The sequence below is a fragment of the Lampetra fluviatilis genome, chromosome 80, assembly GCF_964198595.1.
Source record: "Lampetra fluviatilis chromosome 80, kcLamFluv1.1, whole genome shotgun sequence".
In the NCBI taxonomy this organism is placed as follows: Eukaryota; Metazoa; Chordata; class Hyperoartia; order Petromyzontiformes; family Petromyzontidae; genus Lampetra; species Lampetra fluviatilis.
This window is the reverse complement of record NC_136354.1, coordinates 217,236-238,293: the sequence shown is the minus strand read 5'-3', so window position 1 is coordinate 238,293 and position 21,058 is coordinate 217,236. Positions and strand designations below refer to the sequence as shown.

Sequence of the window (21,058 nt, the reverse complement as noted above, 5' to 3'; positions counted from 1 at the left end):
TGACATTCCTGTGCAGGGCCTGATTGCTCCAAGCTTTGGAGAAGAGTGCTTCCAAGCAGAGAAGATAGAGAAGAAGACAGAGGTGGAACAGGAAGAGGAGAAGGTGGAGGTGGTGGAGGACGAGGAGGTTGAGGAGGAACAAGAGGAAAGAATAGAGAAGACAGAGAATGGAGAGAAGATGGTGGTGGAGGACGAGACAGAGGAGGAGATGGAGGACGAGACAAAGCAGGAGGTGGAGGAGGTGCAGGTGGTGGAGGTGGTGATGCAGGGAAAGAAGAGGAAGCGAGGGGGCCTTGCTCGCGTGGCGAGAGCGATCACCTCCCTCCTCCGCCGCGTGCTGCTTTGTGGTGGCATGTCCACCACACAGTAGGGGTGGTTGTTGTGGTCGTGGATCGCTGCCAACCATGACTATCACCAGACTACCCACCCACCCAGTGATACATGCCACCCACCCACCCACACACCCTGTGATACTCGTCACACACACACCACATGGTTCGCCGGAGAGACGGTGCCACTGGGACCACAGCTGTGGAAGGAATCTGAGCAGCAGATGCCAGGACTACAGTGGAGAACGACTGCTATCAAGACACCTCACACAACAAACACACACGGGACTAGCCAAAAAACATAGCCGTCCCTATCCTGGGCCCCTTCCATGCTGGTTTTCATCCAGGCAGTCCTCATGGGGTGACCTTGCCATGGTTTCCAGGACATGGAAGGGGCAGCTGACCCAGGATTAGAGAGCTAGAGGGGTCTGGTACAGACAATTGACGAAACCTGCCACGTGGCAAGCCCCAGGGCCACTCATGTAAAGAATAAGATTCAATACCATTGATGTTGCTGGTACTATATAAACTTTGTGAAATAAACCCATGATGACACAACATAACGTTGAATTGCTTGCAAGTGCTGTCTGTGTTGGGTAAATGTGTCTTGGCTCGGATGTGAGGTGTCCCAGCTGTGTGTGTGGCAGTACAAGTGTAATGAGCGATTTCTTCGACACGTCACGTAGAGGGTACTTCTTCTTTATTTCTCACAGTGGGCACAATTCAGGCCAACACTGGTTCTTCCTCTCACTGAATATAACTCTAGGCAATAACACCTCTACTGGCTGCACGCAGAGCCAATCACTCAGCGTGGTCCCCTCGCCCTCACTCATCTCGCCGCTGGCTGGCGGCATGATGATGACGGCGATGGAACCATTCAGGAGATCTTCCACGTGGCCAGACGACGGAGAGAGTTTTCGGTGAACAGCGACACAGCCAGGACCCCACACGAGCCCTGAACTCCGGGTCCGCTCCCCATTATATTCCCCCAGGTGTGGCTAAGCCCCGCCTCCAGCCACGCCCTCTCGTGGAACCTTCAAGCAGGTTCCCGGAGCATTTTGGCTAACCCCACCTGTTTCCTTTGCCCCAGATACGCCTCCTTCCCTGATTGGCTGTTACTTCTGTGCCTGTACCCGTAAATGCCTTCCCAGGACAGCACGTGTCACTTTGTCATGTCAACAGGTGTAACTCTGTCATTACACAAGGACAAACATATGAGAGACGTTTTGGGAAATGGTCCTTCTTCAGAGCAAATACAAATAGTGGTGGGAAAATATATTTAGGTGAATCGCCTCCTGCACAACACTGCCACTCTATCTTCTTGGTTCTTTCGGTAAAGTCACTTAGAAGTGAAATAATAGAATAATAAAAATAAAACATAATAAAATACAATTCTCGCGACGTTTCGGCCACAACGCAAGCAGCCGTCCTCAGGTGAAGAACAGGTCTGTCGGAAAGACAGTGTCTGAATGCCACTCTACTCCACTACCCCACTGCCCCATTGACCTCTTTTCCTCTGCCCCTTTGCCGCACTGCCCCCTCTGCTCCACTGTCCCTCTGCTCCACTGTCCAACTTCTCCTCAGGTCCAATGCTCCACTGCCCTTCTTCTCCACTGCACCTCTGCCCCTCTGTTCCCCTTCTGCCACAGTAGTTGAAACAAATAGTTGAGTTTCTTAAACCCCCCTGCCTCTGTCCACCTAGCAGTAGAAATGGGTACGCCACAATCGAACAGCAAGGTGCGTGTGGAGGGTTTAGGTTTGGGTACTCCTTCCTCTTCTAAAACAACTGCCCAATGTGGAAGAGTAGACCAAAATATCGTCTAAAGGGGCTCTCTAGAACTCGGTCTTGTGGAAATTATTCCTGCTACCAGAGGTATGATAAAGCAATTGAAGAATTGTGGCACCACTCAAAAATCTATTTTTTTTACAGAGTATTCAAAGTATGCTGCTGCTCACGATATAGGCTGTTGCTTATGTACAGTGAGGAAAAAAGTATTTGATCCCCTGTTGATTTTGTACATTTGCCCACTGACAAAGAAATAATCAGTCTATAATTTTAATGGTAGGTTTATTTGAACCGTGAGAGACAGAACAGCAACAAAAAAATCCAGAAAAACGCATGTCAAAAATGTTATAAATTGATTTGCATTTTAATGAGGGAATTAAGTATTTGACCCCCTTTCAATCAGAAAGATTTCTGGCTCCCAGGTGTCTTTTATACAGGTAACGAGCTGAGATTAGGAGCACACTCTTAAAGGGAGTGCTCCTAATCTCAGCTTAATACCTGTATAAAAGACACCTGTTCACAGAAGCAATCAATCAGATTCCAAACTCTCCACCATGGCCAAGACCAAAGAGCTCTCCAAGGATGTCAGGGACAAGATTGTAGACCTCAACAAGGCTGGAATGGGCTAAAAGACCATCGCCAAGCAGCTTGTGAGAAGGTGACAAAAGTTGGTGCGATTATTCGCAAATGGAAGAAACACAAACGAACTGTCAATCTCCCTCGGCCTGGGGCTTCATGCAAGATCTCACCTCGTGGAGTTGCAATGATCATGAGAACGGTGAGGAATCAGCCCAGAACTACACGGGAGGATCTTGTCAATGATTTCAAGGCAGCTGGGACCATAGTCACCAAAAAAACTGTTGGTAACACACTACGCCGTGAAGGACTGAAATCCTGCAGCGTCCGTAAAGTCCCCCTGCTCAAAAAAGCACATATACATGCCCGTCTGAAGTTTGCCAATGAACATCTGAATGATTCAGAAGACAACTGGGTGAAAGTGTTGTGGTCAGATGAGACCAAAATGGAGCTCTTTGGCATCAACTCAACTCGCCGTGTTTGGAGGAAGAGGAATGCTGCCTATGACCCCAAGAACACCATCCCCACCGTCAAACATGGAGGTGGAAACATTATGCTTTGGGGGTGTTTTTCTGCTAAGGGGACATGACAACTTCACCGCATCAAAGGGACGATGGACGGGGCCATGTACTGTCAAATCTTGGGTGAGAACCTCCTTTGCTCAGCCAGGGCATTGAAAATGGGTCGTGGATGGGTATTCCAGCATGACAATGACCCAAAACACACGGCCAAGGCAACAAAGGAGTGGCTCAAGATGAAGCACATTAAGGTCGTGGAGTGGCCTAGCCAGTCTCCAGACCTTAATCCCATAGAAAATATGTGGAGGGAGCTGAAGGTTCGAGTTGCCAAACGTCAGCCTCGAAACCTTAATGACTTGGAGAAGATCTGCAAAGAGGAGTGGGACAAAATCCCTCCTGAGATGTGTGCAAACCTGGTGGCCAACTACAAGAAACGTCTGACCTCTGTGATTGCCAACAAGGGTTTTGCCACCAAGTACTAAGTCATGTTTTGCAGAGGGGTCAAATACTTATTTCCCTCATTAAAATGCAAATCAATTTATAACATTTTTGACATGCGTTTTTCTGGATTTTTTTGTTATTCTGTCTCTCCATGTTCAAATAAACCTACCATTAAAATTATAGACTGATCATTTCTTTGTCAGTGGGCAAACGTACACAATCAGCAGGGGATCAAATACTTTTTTCCCTCACTGTACCATCACAAGACACCATTTCTCCAGAACATTCCACAATTTCACCTCCATATCACAACACCATCTCCAGACACCATCACTCCATCTCTCCACCATCACGTCCTGCCATATTCCACTCGTGCAAGCACTTCACGTTGCCATTTATTTTGCCAATAAAGACAGAATATCATGCAATCTCATGAATTCCGTCTGTGAGCTGATTGGAAGTTGCCATTCCAGTTGCCTACTATGGATGCTGCAGTAAAATTTGTCCAGATTATGGGCATCCAGATCTTTACAATCGAATATTGTGGAAATGTTTTGCCCGTAATGATTGTTGCCAACAATGGCCATGAACTCGTCGCAGACTAACACAGCCTTCAGTACGTTTATGGAACTTGTGAGAATATATTATGTAACATGTATTTTTTTATAACATTAGGTGGTGTATATTCACGTGTTCTAGCATGTTTGCACGAGTAAATGTTCATGTTTGCATTCGTACATAGATGTGCGAGTATGCATTTTTGTTCGTGTACGTGCCCGTCCATGTTTGCGTGCCTGGGAGTATGAATTTTGTCCTGCGTGTGCATGTCTGAACGGTCCTGTGCTTTTCTTCGCGTGAACAGAGTAGCATTGGGGAGGTGAAGAACTTCAGCGGGGTGAAGCGTCTCCAGGAGAACAAGCATCTTGCGAAGGAGAAACGCACCATGGAAGAGGACCGCCTCATTGAGATGAAGCGCCTTGCCAGGGTGACGCGCATCCCAGAGGAGAAATGCCTTCGAGACAATCTCCTCAAGAACCGCCTCATGGAGAAGCGCGTCATTGAGGAGAAGCGCTCCATGGAGAAGCGCGTCATTGAGAAGCGCTCCATGGAGGAGAAGTGCTTCATGGAGAAGCGCTTCATGGAGGAGAAGCGGCTCCGTGAGGTGAAGTGTCTCGAGGAGAAGCATATGGAGAAGCGTCTCTCCAGAGTGAAGTACCTCACAGAAGTGAAGCGTCTCCAGGAGGAGAAGCACCTCAAGGAGAAGCGCTTTGCGGAGGAGCGCATCATGGAAGAGAAGCGCCCCATTGAAGTGAAGCGCCTCGCCAAGCTGAAGCACCTCGCGGAGCAGAAGTGCCTTAGAAACAAGATCCTCAATGACGTGAAACGCGTCATGGAAAAGCGCCTCCTTGAGGAAACGCGCTTCATGGAGGAAAAGCGCCTTCGCGACGTGAAGCGTCTCGAGGAGAAGCATCTGGAGGTGGAGAAGCGTCTCGCCATTGTGAAGTGTGTCGATGAGGAGAAGCGCTCAAAGAAGCTAAGCGGGTCAAGGAAGACAAGCGCCTCATGGAGGAGAAACGCCTCATAGAGGAGAAGCGGGTGGAGGAAGAGAAGTGCCTCAGAGGAGAAGTGCCTCAGAGGAGAGGCGGGTGGAGGAACACAATCGCCTCTTTGAGGTGAAGCGTCTCGTAGAGCTGAAGCATCTCGAGAAGAAGAAGCATCTTGAGAGTCGCCTTTGCAAGGTGAAGCTTGTCGAGGAGAAACGTCTCATGCAGGAGAAGCGCCTCATTGAGGTAAAACTTCAGGAGCACTTGATGGAGAAGCGTCTAGTGGAGTAAAAGTGCCTCATGGAGGAAAAGCGCCTCGAGAAGGAGCAGCGCCTCGCCAAGATCGAGCAACACTGGCTCCAGACCGCTACCACCAGCAACACCACCACCACCACTGACACCGCCTCTGCCAACACCGCCAGCGCCACCGTCGCCGCCACCACCACCGCCGCCACTCCTGTGCAGGGCCCGATTGCTCCGAGCTTTGGAGAAGAGGGCTTCCAAGAAGAGAAAGCAAACTCTGGAGCCGCTGAGCAACGGTAAACCACTCTGCGTGTGTCCAGTGTGTTTATTTTCATTTATTATCATGCTTGTTTACACAGGATGAGCCTCACTAAGTCTCAAGACTTTTTTTCAGGAGGGTCCTGTCAAGTTTGCTCACAGTTGGTAACAAAGTTGCTGCTGTTTGTGATCCAAATTGAGTGATTTGCATTGCGTGGGTTCAGTTACAGGGAGAAAGCTGCAGAATCCTCCCAGAACAGCGGGCAGCACATTCCACACAGATAACGTGGCCCAACGTGGAAATCAAACCCAGGTCCCTTTTGCTGAGGCACAGGTGCTCCAGCTCTGCTGCACTCACATAATATACAGACACTGCAAACCCCACGTGTACATTGCGCTATACTGTGGACAGATTTACTTTCCATAATTGGTTTCTGGGTGAGACCAGATAACGATGCGGCCATATTTCACCATTTAACCCTCCATCCACCGTGATAATTTCACACTCTCATGCCTGTTTCCAGGCCAGCTGACAAGTTGCCTTGTAATGCACAGAGACAGCGACCACTGGGAGGGGTGTCCAATTTCAAATGCGTTGAGATGAGAGATGTGACATGCGAGTGGCTCATCGCGCTTAATGCACTGAGATGCCTTCGACGTCAAGGGAGGTGGCTCTGTCGACCTAAAATCGCTGTCGGATATTTTATTGAAATCGTAGATCGGTTGAAGCAACCAAAGGGTCGCACACTCATCCCTCACCACTTACAGTTCAGATCTTGCTTCCCGCCCTGGCTATTACTGCCGCCGCATTAACCACAAAGATACACACCCATTCCGTCACAGTGGATGTTCATTATCTCCACCGATGTCATTTTAAATGCGTAGGCCATTATGTCCAAGGGATCAATAATAGACATAAAAACTAAAATGTCACTACAAATGATTCAGCTAAATTGACACAGCAAGGCCACCCACTACTGTGAAACTACAACAGTCTGTGTGAGACACAGCTGAACCTATCTCAAGGATAGCCTTGCCCCATGAGAATGACAGTGCCAATACTAAGCACACTCACTGGCCATGCCAATACTAAGCACACTCACTGGCCATGTTGTTATTGCTGTTTATATTAAGCTCGAATTAATCCACCACACATTCCACCCACGGACGATGGAGAGATGGCGATGTCTGCCGTAGTAAGAATGTGGAACGGTGTCGTGTTTGTCTCTTCACAGATCTGAGCAAGTGCAGCCCTCCTCCTCACTCGTCCAGGCCTTTGAAGCGAAGTCAGAGGTTGTGGAGAAGGAGACGAAGGAAGAGGTGAAGGAGATGGAGGATGAAGTAGAGACGGAGGAGAAATCGGAGGAAGAGAAGGCAAAGGAGGACGAGATTGTGATGGCGACAATGGAGGAGAGCACGGAGGGAGAGGATAAAGACAATACGGAGATGCAGGACAAGGAGACAACAAAAGATGAACAGATGGTTGTGGTGGAGGAGATGGAGACTATGGACAAAGCGGAAACAATGGCAGTGGTGGAGGAGGAAGAGAAGAGGGTGGAGGAGATGGTGGTGCAGGAGGGTGAGAGAGGAGAAGATGGAGGAGGAAGAGATGGTGCTAATGGAGGAAGAGAATATGGAGAAGACAGAAGACAGAGGTGGCACAGAAAGAGGAGGAGGATGAAGAAGAGGGGATGGAGGAGGATGAGACAGAGGAGAAGATGGAGGAGGTGCAGGTGGAGATGCACGAAAAGAAGAGGAAGCGAGGGGGCTTCGCTCGCATGGCGAGAGCGTTCACCTCACTCCTCCGCCACTTGCTACTTTGTGGAGGCAGGTCCACCGCCCAGTAGGGGTGGTGGTCGTGGATCGGTGCCAAACGTGACTGCTATCACCACACTACCCACGGTGCCACTGGGACCACAGCTGGGGAATGAAACTGAGCAGCAGATGCCAGCACTGCAGCGGAGAATGACTGCTGCCAGGTCTCCTGGCAGCAGTCATTCACACACACATGGGGCTATTCCATTAGCATAGCCGGCCCCACACTGGGCCCCTTCCATGCTGGTTTTCATCCAGGCTGGTTTTCATCCAGGCGATCCTCATGCGATGACCTTGCCATGGTTTCCAGGACATGTAAGGGGCAGCTGACCCAGGGTGAGAGAGCTGGAGGGTCTGGTGCAGACAATGAACAAAACCTGCACGTGCCAAGTCTCAAGGTCACCCGGTTAAGAATTAGGATCAATATTTTTGTTGCTGTTGTTACTATAAACTTTGTGAAATCAACTCATGAGGACACAACGTAACGTTGCATTGCTTGCGAGTGCTGCCTGGGTTGGTTAAATGTGCCTTGGGGCTCGTGTGTGCGGTGTCCCGGCTGTGTGTGTGGCGGGATAAGGATATAGATAGAGACGTTTTGGGAAATGGTTCTTCTTCAGAGCACATATTCAGGTGATTCGCCTTCTTCACGACAAATCCACCCCTCATCTGCCCCACTGATCCACTGCTCCAATGCCCCACTGCTCCTTTGCTGCACTGCCTCATTGCTCCATTGCTCCTCTGCTCTATTGCCCCATGTCTCCACTGCGCTCTGCTTCACTGTCCTGCTCCACTGCCAATCTGCTCCACTGCCCCTCTGCTCCACCATCTGCCACAGCAGTTGAAACAAGTGTAAAAATGGGTGCGCCACAATAGAGCGGAAAGTTGCGTTTGGTGGATTAAAGAGAAAGGAAATGCAGGACTGTGCCACTGCTCCACAATCCCAATTGCTTTGGAAAAATATTCAAAGAATGCTGCTGCTCACTAAACAGGTTGCTGCTTATGTCTTTAGCGTGGGGGGTGTTTAGAGGTGGCCCATGGACCTTGTGGTCATAGCACTGAATTGGCACCACGGAGTACCTGGGATTGAATCCAGGCAGTCACCTGTGATCAAAGCAGATTCTCAAGTCTAGCGAGTCAATGGTCTCAGCCCGGTCATCATTCACTGCACAACATCAACTATCACATGGCTGCAATGTGGTTCTCCATGTACTTAGGATAAATTCCAGCTGTAAGAAGTAACAACATTGTTGTGACCAACGTTGCTCTTAAATAAAGAACAGGTGGAAAAGTCCTGCCCTTTACAATGTGGACCAGACAGCACTTGAAGGGTACTCAGAGTTCAGTGTGCCATTCTCGAGCACAAGGCATCATCATCACCACCCATCAACATTGCCAGCCATCTCACAAACCCCACACTCACCATAATACTCACACACCCACACTCACCATAATACTCACACACCCACACACTCACCATAATACTCACACACCCACACACTCACCATAATACTCACACACCCACACACTCACCATAATACTCACACACCCACACACTCACCATGATACTCACACACCCACACACTCACCATGATACACACCCCTACCATCCTACTCTCACACACGTCATGAAAGTCACACACGCACCATTACTCACACACAAACCTACAAACTCACAACGACAACAGCCGTATTTGCAACTACATGATGGTGATATCACAACAACCCAGGTGCCATGGGTTGACTGCTGTGCCAGGCTAGGTGCAGGAGGAGGTCACGGGACAGAGCCAGGTGTCATGGGTTGACTGCTGTGCCAGGCTAGGTGCAGGAGGTCATGGGACAGATACTGATGCTGTGGGTTGACTGCTATGCGACAATCCCACTTGGGCGACAGCCAAGGCCAAAGGTCGGAGTGCAGCCAGTAAACTCCTGAACCTGCACCACCTAGAGAGAAGGGGACATGGAGACATGGGAGAGAGAGGAAGGAGACACGAGGAGAGAGAGGAGGGAGACACGGGAGAGAGAGGAGGGAAACACGGGGAGAGAGAGGAGGGAGACACGGGGAGAGAGAGGAGGGAGACACGGGGAGAGAGAGGAGGGAGACACGGGGAGAGAGAGGAGGGAGACACGGGGAGAGAGAGGATGTAGACACGGGGAGAGAGAGGAGGGAGACACGGGGAGAGAGAGGAGGGAGACACGGGGAGAGAGAGGAGGGAGACACGGGGAGAGAGAGAGGAGGGTGACACGGGGAGAGAGAGGAGGGAGACACGGGGAGAGAGAGGAGGGAGACACGGGGAGAGAGAGGAGGGAGACACGGGGAGAGAGAGGAGGGAGACACGGGGAGAGAGAGGAGGGAGACACGGGGAGAGAGAGGAGGGAGACACGGGGAGAGAGAGGAGGGAGACACGGGGAGAGAGAGGAGTGAGACACGGGGAGAGAGAGGAGGGAGACACGGGGAGAGAGAGGAGGGAGACACGGGGAGAGAGAGGAGGGAGACACGGGGAGAGAGAGGAGGGAGACACGGGGAGAGAGAGGAGGGAGACACGGGGAGAGAGAGGAGGGAGACACGGGGAGAGAGAGGAGGGAGACACGGGGAGAGAGAGGAGGGAGACACGGGGAGAGAGAGGAGGGAGACACGGGGAGAGAAAGGAGGGAGACACGGGGAGAGAGAGGAGGGAGACACGGGGAGAGAGAGGAGTGAGACACGGGGAGAGAGAGGAGGGAGACACGGGGAGTGAGAGGATGGAGACACGGGGAGAGAGAGGAGGGACACACGGGGAGAGAGAGGAGGGAGACACGGGGAGAGAGAGGAGGGAGACACGGGGAGAGAGAGGAGGGAGACACGGGGAGAGAGAGGATGGAGACACGGGGAGAGAGAGGAGTGAGACACGGGGAGAGAGAGGAGGGAGACACGGGGAGAGAGAGGAGTGAGACACGGGGAGAGAGAGGAGGGAGACACGGGGAGAGAGAGGAGGGAGACACGGGGAGAGAGAGGAGGGAGACACGGGGAGAGAGAGGAGGGAGACACGGGGAGAGAGAGGAGGGAGACACGGGGAGATAGAGGAGGGAGACACGGGGAGAGAGAGGAGGGAGACACGGAGAGAGAGAGGAGTGAGACACGGGGAGAGAGAGGAGGGAGACACGGGGAGAGAGAGAGGAGGGAGACACGGGGAGAGAGAGGGAGACACGGGGAGAGAGAGGAGGGAGACACGGGGAGAGAGAGGAGGGAGACACGGGGAGAGAGAGGAGGGAGACACGGGGAAAGAGAGGAGGGAGACACGGGGAGAGAGAGGAGGGAGACACGGGGAGAGAGAGGAGGGAGACACGGGGAGAGAGAAGAGGGAGACACGGAGAAAGAGGAGTGAGACACGGGGAGAGAGAGGAGGGAGACACGGGGAGAGAGAAGAGGGAGACAAAGGAGGCACCTGTAGGCCAGGTGCCTCCTTTGTCTCCCCCCCCCACCACAGCCACTGCTGATGTGTCCACACGGCGCTTGGTTCTCACCTTCTTCTGGCTGAGTCGACGTAGAGGAGGCCCAGCCAGCGAGCCGCCACTTCAGAAGGTCGCGAGCCACCGACGGTGGCCGTGAGAGGGAATCCAAATCAGCCTCTCGCCACCCACAATGCACAGCGCCGCCTCCACTCGCCCCGGCCTCAGCAGAAGTAGCAGCTGAGGGAGGCGAGGGGGGAGAGGGGGGTGAGGGGGGTGAGGGGGGACATGGGGGGTGGCGCAGGGGGAGTTATGGGGTTGAGGGGTTATTCATAATAAAGGTTAATTTGGGTTAGTCTCCAACACAGCGATGTGCTAAAGTAGAAACTAATTGGCACTTTTTGTTCACGTGACAAACTTTATTAATTGGCTGTGTCGGTGTGGTGACGGGTTTTAAGACACATTTATATTTACACGATTTTACCGCAAAAAAAAACCCTTTATTATGGGATTGGAGAAAGTTAGGGGTTCAAAGGGTTAGTGAGTTGGATTTAGAGGCATAGGGGTTTAGAGGGTGAGGGGTTTAGAGGGTGAGGGGTTTAAGGGTTAAGGGGATTAAAAGGTTAGGGTGTTAGGGTGAAGGGGATTAGAGGGTTATAGTTTTCGGAGTATAGCGGTTTAGAGGGTTAGGGGTATAGAGGCTTAGGTGTTTATAGGGTCAGGGTTTTAGGAATCTATGGGTCTGTGATTAACAATGAACCCTATGGGAGACCCAATGATTAACACTGAACCCTATGGGAGACTCAGTGTGTAACACTGAATCCTATGGGAGCCCCAGTAATTAACAATGAACCCTATGGGAGCCCCAGTGATTAACAACGAAATCACGACGTTTCGGAGGCAACACAAGCTTCCGTCTTCAGGTGGCACCGTCAGCAAAATTACTGCTGTGACGGTGCCACCTGAAGATGGAAGCTCTTGTTGCCTCCGAAACGTCGTGATTTAATTTATTTTTATTTTATTTTGTAACCTACGTGACTTTACCGAAAAAAACAAAGAGTATGGACCCTTGCAGTTACGAAAACTTTAAATCTATAATTAACAACGAACTCTATGGGAGCCCCAGTGAGTAACATTAACCCCAAGGGAGCCCTAGTAATTAACACTGAACCCTATGGGAGACCAAGTGATTAACATACTCTTAGTACTTTTGGTAAAGTCACGTAGGTAAAATTTTTTATTTCATTTTTTACCTACGTGACTTTACCGAAAGAACTAAGAGTATGAATCCTTGCAGTCACGAAAGCTTCAAATCTATAAGTGATTAACACTCAACCCTATGGGAGACCAAGTGATTAACACTCAACCCATGGGAGCCCCAGTGATTAACACTGAACCCTATGGAAGTCCCAGTTATTAACATTAACCCTAAGGGAGCCCCAATGATTAACACAGAACTCTATGGAAGCCCCAGTGATTAACACTCAACCCTATGGGAGCCCCAGTGATTAACACTCAACCCTATGGGAGCCCCAGTGATTACACCGAACCCTATGGGTGCCCCAGTGATTAACACTGAACCCTATGGGAGCCCCATTTATTAACATTGAACCCTATGGGTGCCCCAGTGATTAACACTGAACCCGATGGGAGCCTCAGTGATTAACACCGAACCCTATGGGAGACCCAGTGATTAACACTGAACCCGATGGGAGCCCAAAGTGAGGCACACTGAACTCTATGGGAGACCCATTTATTAACACTCAACCCTATGGGAGACCCAGTGAGCAACACTGAATCCTATGGGAGTCCCAATGATTAACATTGAACTCTAAAACCACCCACTCCCGAGTGTAAGTGGGTGAGTGAGTGTGTGGGTGAGTAGGTGAATGAGTTTCTGATTGAGTGGGTGAGAAAGTGGGCGAGTAGGTGATTTATTCAATGAGTGGATGAGTGGGTGAATGAGTGATGAGTGAGTAGCTGAGTGAGTTTCTGAGTGGGTTAGTGGGTGAGTGAGTGGAGGATGAGTGAGCGAGTGAGTCTCCGAGTGAATGGGTGAGTGATTGAATTAGATAATGATTGACCGAGTTGCTCAATGAGTGAGTGACTTAAGGAATTATTTGGGAAACGAGTGAATTGGTGAGGGAGTGGGTGAGTAAATAAGAAAGTGAGCGAGAGAGTAGATGAGTGAGTTTTTGAGCGAGTGGGTCAGTGGTTGTAGGAGTTTCTAAGTGAGTGGATGAGTGATTTTCTGAGTGCATGAGTGAGCGAGTTAGTGAGTAAACGTGGTCGATTGAGTAAATGAGTAGATAGGTTAGTGAGTGAGTGAGTGCGGATGAGTAAAGGAGTTTTTGAGTAGGTGGTTTGGTGGTTGACTGAGTTTCTGAATAGGTTAGTGGGTGAATGAGCTTCTTCGTGTGTCTGTGAGCGAGTGAGTCTGAGAGTGAATGGTTGAGTGAATGGGTGAATGAATGGGTGAGTGAGTCAGTGGGTGAATGCTTGGGTGAGTGAGTTTCTGAGTCAGTCTGTGAGTGAGTGGATGAGTGAGTGGGTGAGCGAGTGGGTGGGCGAGTGGGTGAGCGAGTGGGTGAGCAAGTGGGTGAGAGATTGAATGAGCGAGTGGATGAGTGAATGGATGAATGAGTGGATAAGCAAGTGAGTCCACGAGTGAGAAAGTTGTTGAATGAGTGGGTGAGCGAGTGGGTGAGTAAATGGTTGAGTGAGTGGAGGAGTGATATTCTGAGTTGGTGGTTGAGGGAGTGGGTTCTTAAGTGAGTGGAGGAGTGGGTGAGTGAGCGGGTGAGTGAGTTTCTGAATGAGTGGCTAATAGACTGGGCGAGTAGGTGAGTGAGTGGGGTGGGTGAGTCTCCAAGTGAGTGGGTGAGTGAGTGGGTTGTTGAATGAGTGGTTGAGTGAGTGGATGAGGGGATGGATGAAATTATTGAGTGGATGAGTTAATGGTTGCGAGTGAGTCGGTGGGTGGATGAATGAGTTTCGGAGTGACTGGATGAGTGAGCGACTGAGTCTATGAGTGAGTGAGTTGGTCAGTGAGTGGCTGAGCGAGTGGATGAGTAAGTAGGTCAGTGAGTGGGTGCGGATAAGTGAGGTAGTTTTTAAGTAAGTGGGTCGGTGGTTGAGTGAGTTTCTGAATAAGTTAGTGGGTGAGAGCTTCTGAGTGAGTCTGTGAGTGATTGAGTGTGAGCGAGTGAGTCTATGATCGAGTCTATCAGAGAGGGAGTCTGTGAGCGAGTAAGTTGGTCAATCTGTGCGCGCATGGGTAAGTGGGCGAGTGAGTGCACGAGTGAGTGGATTCATTCTTTTGTGAGTCAGTTTCTGAGGTGTGAGTGGGTGAGTTTACGAGTTATTCTGTGAGTGGATGCACGAGTGGGTGAGCAAGTGGGTGGGTAAATGGGTGAGCGAGTTCTTGAGTGAGTTTCTGAGTGAGTGGCTGAGTGAGTAGGTGAGGGATTGGGTGGGCGAGTAAGCCTGTGAGTCGTTGAGTGGGTGCACGAGTGGATGAGTCTGTGTGAGTCTATGTGTCTTTTTGTAAGTATGTTGTCCGTGTTTTGGACGGGTCTTTGTTTGAGTTAATTGGTTTCTGTGTGAGTCAATGGGTCTGTGTGAGTCTATGGATCTATGTGCGAGTCTTTGGGTCTCTGTGTGGTGCACATAGCCTGGCATGTGAGTGGGGGGTACAGTACCCCTGTGCGTATGTGAGGCGGGGGCACCGTAACCCCGTGTGTATGTGGGTGGGGTACCGTAACCCTGTGCGAGGGGATCTCCCCACCCGGGGCAGAGGGAGGATCCTGAAGGTGGACCCGGAAGCGCTCGGCTTGGGAGACAAACCATCCTCCTCCTGCTTCTTGTTGTTGTGCTGGGGGGGGAGGGGTGTGGAGAGGGAGGAAGGGAGGAGGAAAAGAGGAAACTAAACTATTTCAATTTTTCCAGGTAATGCCCACCGAGCTACACAGCTCTTCTTCGGAAGGGAAAATGCCACAAATGATAGGTCAACGAAGTGGCCTATCATCACGTCGACATTTATAGAAACCAAACACTCTGAACGCGACCACGGGGAGAGAGGGAGACACGCAAACTCGAAATATATAGCAGGTGTGAGGGTAGGGATCGAACTCACGACCTCCTGTATAACAGGCGAGGTAGTTATGGGAGAAAGGAGAGGGATAGATAGTTCCATAATTCTTTAGAATTAACCACTCGGCCACGCCGAGAGGGATAGAGGCAGGGAAGGTGAGGGAGTTAGAGTGGGTGGGGGAGAGTGGGGGGAGACAGGGAGAGGGAGGAAGAGTGGGTAAAGGGAGGGGGGGGAAATAAGTCAAGCTCACAGTATTGCTTGCACTCACCATGATACAATCACCATCAAACTCACACTGTCACATACCATCACTCACATACTCACCATAATACTCACACATCCACACACACTCACCCTCATAAACACACCCCTACCATCCAACTCACACAGACACGACATGATAGTCACACACTCAATCACCATTACTCACACACAAGCACACAAACTCACAACGTCAATGGCCGTCATTCACCACTACGTGGCGGTAATGTCATCACAACAAACCAGGTGCCATGGGTTGACTGCTGTGCCATACTAGGTGCAGGAGGAGTTCATGGGACAGACCCAGGTGCCATGGGTTTACTGCTGTGCCAGGCTAGGTGCAGCAGGAGGTCACGGGACAGATCCGGGTGCCACAGGTTGACTGCTTTTCCAGGCTAGGTATAGGAGGAGGTCACGGGACAGATCCTGATACTATGGGTTGACTGCTGTTAGATAATCCCACTCGGGTGACAGCCAAGGTCAAAGGTCAGAGTGCAGCCAGTCAACTCCTGACCCCTGAACCTTCCAGAAAGAAGAGGGGGGATGGAGACACGGGGAGAGAGAGCAGAGGTAGGAGGAGAGTGCGTGGAGGAAGTGAGAGCTCCTAGAGATGCAGGAGGTAAAGATGGCCCAGAATCAATGACGACTGCAAGGTATGCTGGGAGGCAAGGTCATGTGACCACAGGGGCGGCAATGCTGGCTGGAGCAATCGTTGTTGGAGCCGCATGGGCAGAGGACACGGAACACATCCTTCATCCCAGCACCTGCACCAACCACAATCACCACCACAACTAAAACCAAAACAACCATAAAATAACCACAACGATAACCACACCTCCAATTAGCACGGTCGGCTGGGTAGGGTGCGATTGAAGTTCAAAATAATACAACTACCATAACAACCATCATAACCACCTACACCACAACTATGACCACTACAACCACAACCTACACAATTATAACAAATATAACCACAAACACACATATAACCACAACTTACACAACCACAATAATAACCACAACATAAACCACCACAACCAAAGTCACAACTACCATAACAACCAACATAACCACCTGTAACCTCCACCACAACCACCTATAAAACCAAAACTAAAGCCATGATCATAACCACAACCACCACCATCATCACAACCACCACCATCATCACAACCACCACCATCATCACAACCACCACCACCATAACCACCACCATAACCACCACCATAACCAAACAACAAAAAATTGACGCAGATACTACAATACCACTGCATCTTCTTCTTTAGTGCTGCCTAACGGCGTGTGCGACTTCACGATGATATTGGTCCCGGTCTAGCACGGCGTGTAGAGTTTGTGCTGTTGTTAATTGTAGCCATGTTTTGATGTTACTGAGCCATGTCGTTTTTGGCCGTCCTGGTCGTTTTTTCCCTTCGATTTTTCCTTCCAGGATTAGCTTTAATAGCTGGTATTTGTGGTCGTTTCGGGCAATGTGGCCTAGGTAGTAACACTTCCTGCTAATGATGGTCTTCAGCAGTTGCCTGTCAGTGCCCATATCTTGCAGAACTTGTGTATTGGTGGTTTTGGCTGTCCATGGGATTTTCAGCATTCTTCGATACAGCCACATCTCGAAAGCTTCGAGCCTTTTTGTTGCTGTTGTTGTCAGTGTCCACGTCTCAACTCCGTACAGCAAAATTGACCAGATGTAGCATTTCAGTGTGCGCAGTTTCAGTGATGTACTCAAGTTGCGGTCTGCAAGGAGTGTTTTCCATTTAATAAATGCTTGCCTTGCTTGTTCAATTCTGCTCTTGATTTCGACTTCATGGTTCAACTGATCGTCAATGATTACACCAAGGTATTTAAATCGGTGTACTTGTTCCAATTTTTCGCTACCAAGCTTGATTGTTATTTCGCTTGTAGTTCGGCTGACCTTCATAACCTTTGTTTTCTTTTTATTAATTCGTAAGCCCCATATTTGACTCTCTGTGGCAACCTCGTCCAAGATTTGTTGTAGGTCTTGTTCCGAATCGGCCAGCAGTGCAGTGTCGTCGGCATACCTGATGTTGTTGATGTATTGTCCATTGACTTTAATACCAATGTTTTTATCTGCTAGTGTTCGATCAAAAATCTGCTCCGAGTAGATGTTGAAAAGACTGGGTGAAAGTGGGCAGCCTTGTCGTACACCTTTTTGTATTGGTGTTGGGTCTGTCAATTCGTTGTCATATCGGAGTTGGGCTGTTTGCTTCCAATAAAGAGCAATGATGAAGTTGATGTCGTTTTTATCTAGTCCCAGTTGTTTTAATAGAGCTGCTAGTCGGTCGTGGTCGACTGAGTCAAAGGCTTTCTCGTAATCTATGAAGCAGATGTACACTTCTTTCTGATGTTCGTAGCATCGCTGTAGTAGTATCTGTAGACAGAAGATTGCTTCTCTTGTGCCTAGTCCTTTGCAGAAGCCAAACTGTGTGTTCTTCAATGCATTTTCGCATGTGGAGCGTATGCGCTGTTGGATCACCTTCAGGAAGACTTTCAGCACGTGGCTCATCAAGCTTATCAGTCTGTAGTCCTCGCATTTCCGGCTTGTTGCTTTCTTTGGTATGGCCACAAAGATGGATTGTAGCCAGTCGGATGGAATTTTATTGCCATTGTATATTTGATTGTACCAATTAGTCAGTTGTCGTATGTTGTTACTGTCTAATAGTTTGAGCAATTCTACATGGATTGTGTCGGGCCCGCACGCTTTGCCTGACTTAGCTGTTTTGATTGCATATTCTACTTCTGATGTTAAAATGTGTAGAGCGTCTTTCGATATCTGTTGGTCTTTTTCTGCAGGTGTTCTAATGGCGCCATAGAGCTTGTGTATATAGTTTGTCCAGGTGTCCATTTTTTCTTGTTTATTTAGGATTGGTTGGTTGTTGTCCGCATACAAGGTAGCTGTTGGGGCTGGTCTGTAGATGTTACCAGCTTCTTTGAGCTTCTTGTGCAGAGTAAAATTGTCATGTTTTTTAATTAGTTCTTCAATCTCGGCGCATTGTTCTTCCATCCACTTTTCTTTTGCCTGTCGGATTGCTTCTCTGATCTTCTGTTGCATTTGTTTGTACTTCTCCAAGTTGTTGTTTTTGTACATTCTTCGTTGGCTCATTAGATCGAGAATACAATGTGTCATCCATCGTTGTTTCTTTTTCGGTGGCTGATGTCCCAGCATGACTTCTGTTGTTTCTGTGATGCATTGTTTGAACGAGCGCCAGTACTCCTGAACATCTGCTGTTTCTGTTGTTATTGAGCGGATGCTATCGTTGAGATGTTGCTGTACTTGTCTTTTATCGGCGCTGTTCTTCAGTTTCTCCAGGTCTGTTCGTCTCGTCTTTGTACATTGTATTGATCGCAATTTGAGTCTTATTGTAGCTGTTACTGGGTTATGATCTGACGATATATCGGCTCCAGGGTAGGTTTTTGCTGTAATCACACTGGACTTAAACCTGATGTTAATTAGGATATAATCGATTTGGTTCCTGACGATGTTGTTGTCGGAGTCTTGCGGCGAGGTCCACGTGTACAGTCGTCGAGGTGGTAATTGGAACCACGTGTTAGCAATACTGAAACGTTCTTCTTGGCAGAATTGAACCAGTCTGTCGCCTCGTTCATTCCTTGTTCCTAGTCCGTGTTCTCCGACAATGTTCTGCATTCGACCGTGGCCAACCTTGGCATTGAAATCGCCGAGGATTATAGTGATGTCTTGCTTCTTCAGCGGCTTCAGCGTGTTGGTTAGTTGCTCATAGAACGATTCGATTTCATGATCTTGTTTATCTGCTGTTGGAGCATAAACCTGTAGAATGTTCACGTTGACTTTGTTGCCTGCTAATTGTAGTAGTGCTATTCGTTCTGATACTGGGGTAAAGTTGTTGACTTAATTCGCTAATTTCTTGTGTACTATAAAGGCGACACCGTATGTTTGTTTGGTGTTTTCTTCTCCTCCGGAGCAGAAGATGTGGTGTTCGCTCGATATAAACTTTTTTGTTCCAGGCCATTTAGTTTCGCTTAGACCGATTATGTTGATTTTAAGTCGATCCATTTCTTGTATGACATTGGCTAGTTTTCCTGCTTGAAGTAAACTTCTAACGTTCCAAGTTGCTACTTTGAAAGGGTTCTTTGACACAAGCTCGGAGATTCTTAGCACCCCTGTCCTATTTAAAGGACGCCGATACTCAGGGCCTTTGTTGATTTTGCTTGTCATCATTGAAGTTTTCAAGGGAGCAATAATCCAAGTAGTTTCCCGTTGCTTTCTTGGATCACCATTTATTTGAAAAGGTCATGTGGGGACCTTTCGAAACGGGTTTTGTCTGACGTCTCCACTGAAGTCTTCCCGCCTTGGGTGACCCTTCTGAGAGCACTAGGCTCTCGACGGTATAGCGATCAGCTTCTCAGACGTACACAAACTCTCTCGCCGCGTTAAGGCACCGTTTCTCGAGAGAGACCACTGCATAAAGGGTATTTATCCCTCTGTGGGTGAGTGGCTGAGTGGGTGGCTGAGTGGGTGGCTGAGTGGGTGGCTGAGTGGGTGGGTGAGTGACTGAGTGGGTGTGTGGGTGAGTGGGTGGGTGAGTGGCTGAGTGGGTGAGTGAGTGGCTGAGTGGGTGAGTGAGTGGCGGAGTGGGTGAGTGGCTGAGTGGGTGAGTGGCCGAGTGACTGAGTGTGAAATGAACTCGAACCTGCACCTCTGCATTGCAAGCCCAGTGAGCTCACGCCCCGCGTGTGTATCGGGGTAAAGTGCGGGCACGCCCAGCGTGGAAGAGTAGACCAAATACTCCACATCGCGGCCTCTAGTCGAGGCCATTTCTGCCACGACAACAAATCCGCCCCTCCAGAGATACAAACAACTAAATGTAACTCATCCCATCAGCCACAATCTGTCAGTGCCTCTCATCATCATCATCAGCAGCAGCAGCAGGGCCGTGACCTCAACAGGCGCCTCCTCTGCCCCCCCCCACCACCGCCGCTGCTGCTGCGTCCACAGCGTGCAAGGTGCTCGCCTTGTTCGGGCTGAGTCGACGTAGAGGAGGCCCAGCCAGCGAGCCGCCGCTTCAGAAGCTCGCGAGCCACCGACGGTGGCCGCGAGCGGGAATCCAAATCGTCCGCTCGCCACCCACAATGCACAGCGCCGCCTCCACTCGCCCCGGCCTCAGCGGAAGTAGCAGCGGGGGGAGGGGCGGGGCGAGGGGGGTGAAGGGGCGGGGCGAGGGGTTGGGCATGGGGGGGAGGAGCTCCGGTGGGGGGGAGGGGCTCCGGTGGGGGGGAGGGGCTCAGGTCTGCGACGTCACGGTGGGCGTGGTCACTTGGTACCGCCCCCTCGTGTCTCCCTCAGGCAGTTTGTCCGTTAGAGAGTCGGGGGGAGCATCTGGCGAAGGTGAGAAATGGTGTGAGTCTGTGTGTGTGTGTCTGTGTGTGTGTGAGTCTGTGTGTGTGTGTCTGTGTGTGTGTGAGTCTGTGTGTGTGTGTATGTGTGTGTCTGTGTGTGTGTAAGTATGTGTGTGTGTGTGTGAGTCTGTGTGTGTGTGAGTCTGTGTGTGTGTGAGTCTGTGTGTGTGTAAACACAAAGACGGCCGGGCGTGGTGCTGGCCACCCACCCCCTCGTGTGCCGTTCTGCCCTTCATAGGTGCTGCTGGCTAACAGCACTTGCCCCAACAGTCTATTTCAGCTATAAGGGGGATCTTTATCTTTGTTGTTAGTGGTGGTGTTGTTGGTGTTGATGGTGGTGGTATTGTTGTGTTGGTGGTGTT

At 50.0% G+C, this 21,058-nt stretch overlaps 1 long non-coding RNA gene and 1 pseudogene across 1 annotated transcript; both read right to left on the bottom strand.

Annotated features, from left to right (window-relative positions):
* Positions 1–21,058, bottom strand: part of LOC144953663 (uncharacterized) — a 267,013-nt pseudogene that overhangs the window by 136,449 nt on the left and 109,506 nt on the right.
* Positions 9,365–20,448, bottom strand: LOC144953650 (uncharacterized). Its single transcript, XR_013640872.1, has 4 exons — positions 20,312–20,448; positions 14,695–14,810; positions 11,012–11,176; positions 9,365–9,451 (listed from the first exon to the last, which is right to left on the bottom strand). It is a non-coding gene; the product is annotated as an uncharacterized LOC144953650 (long non-coding RNA).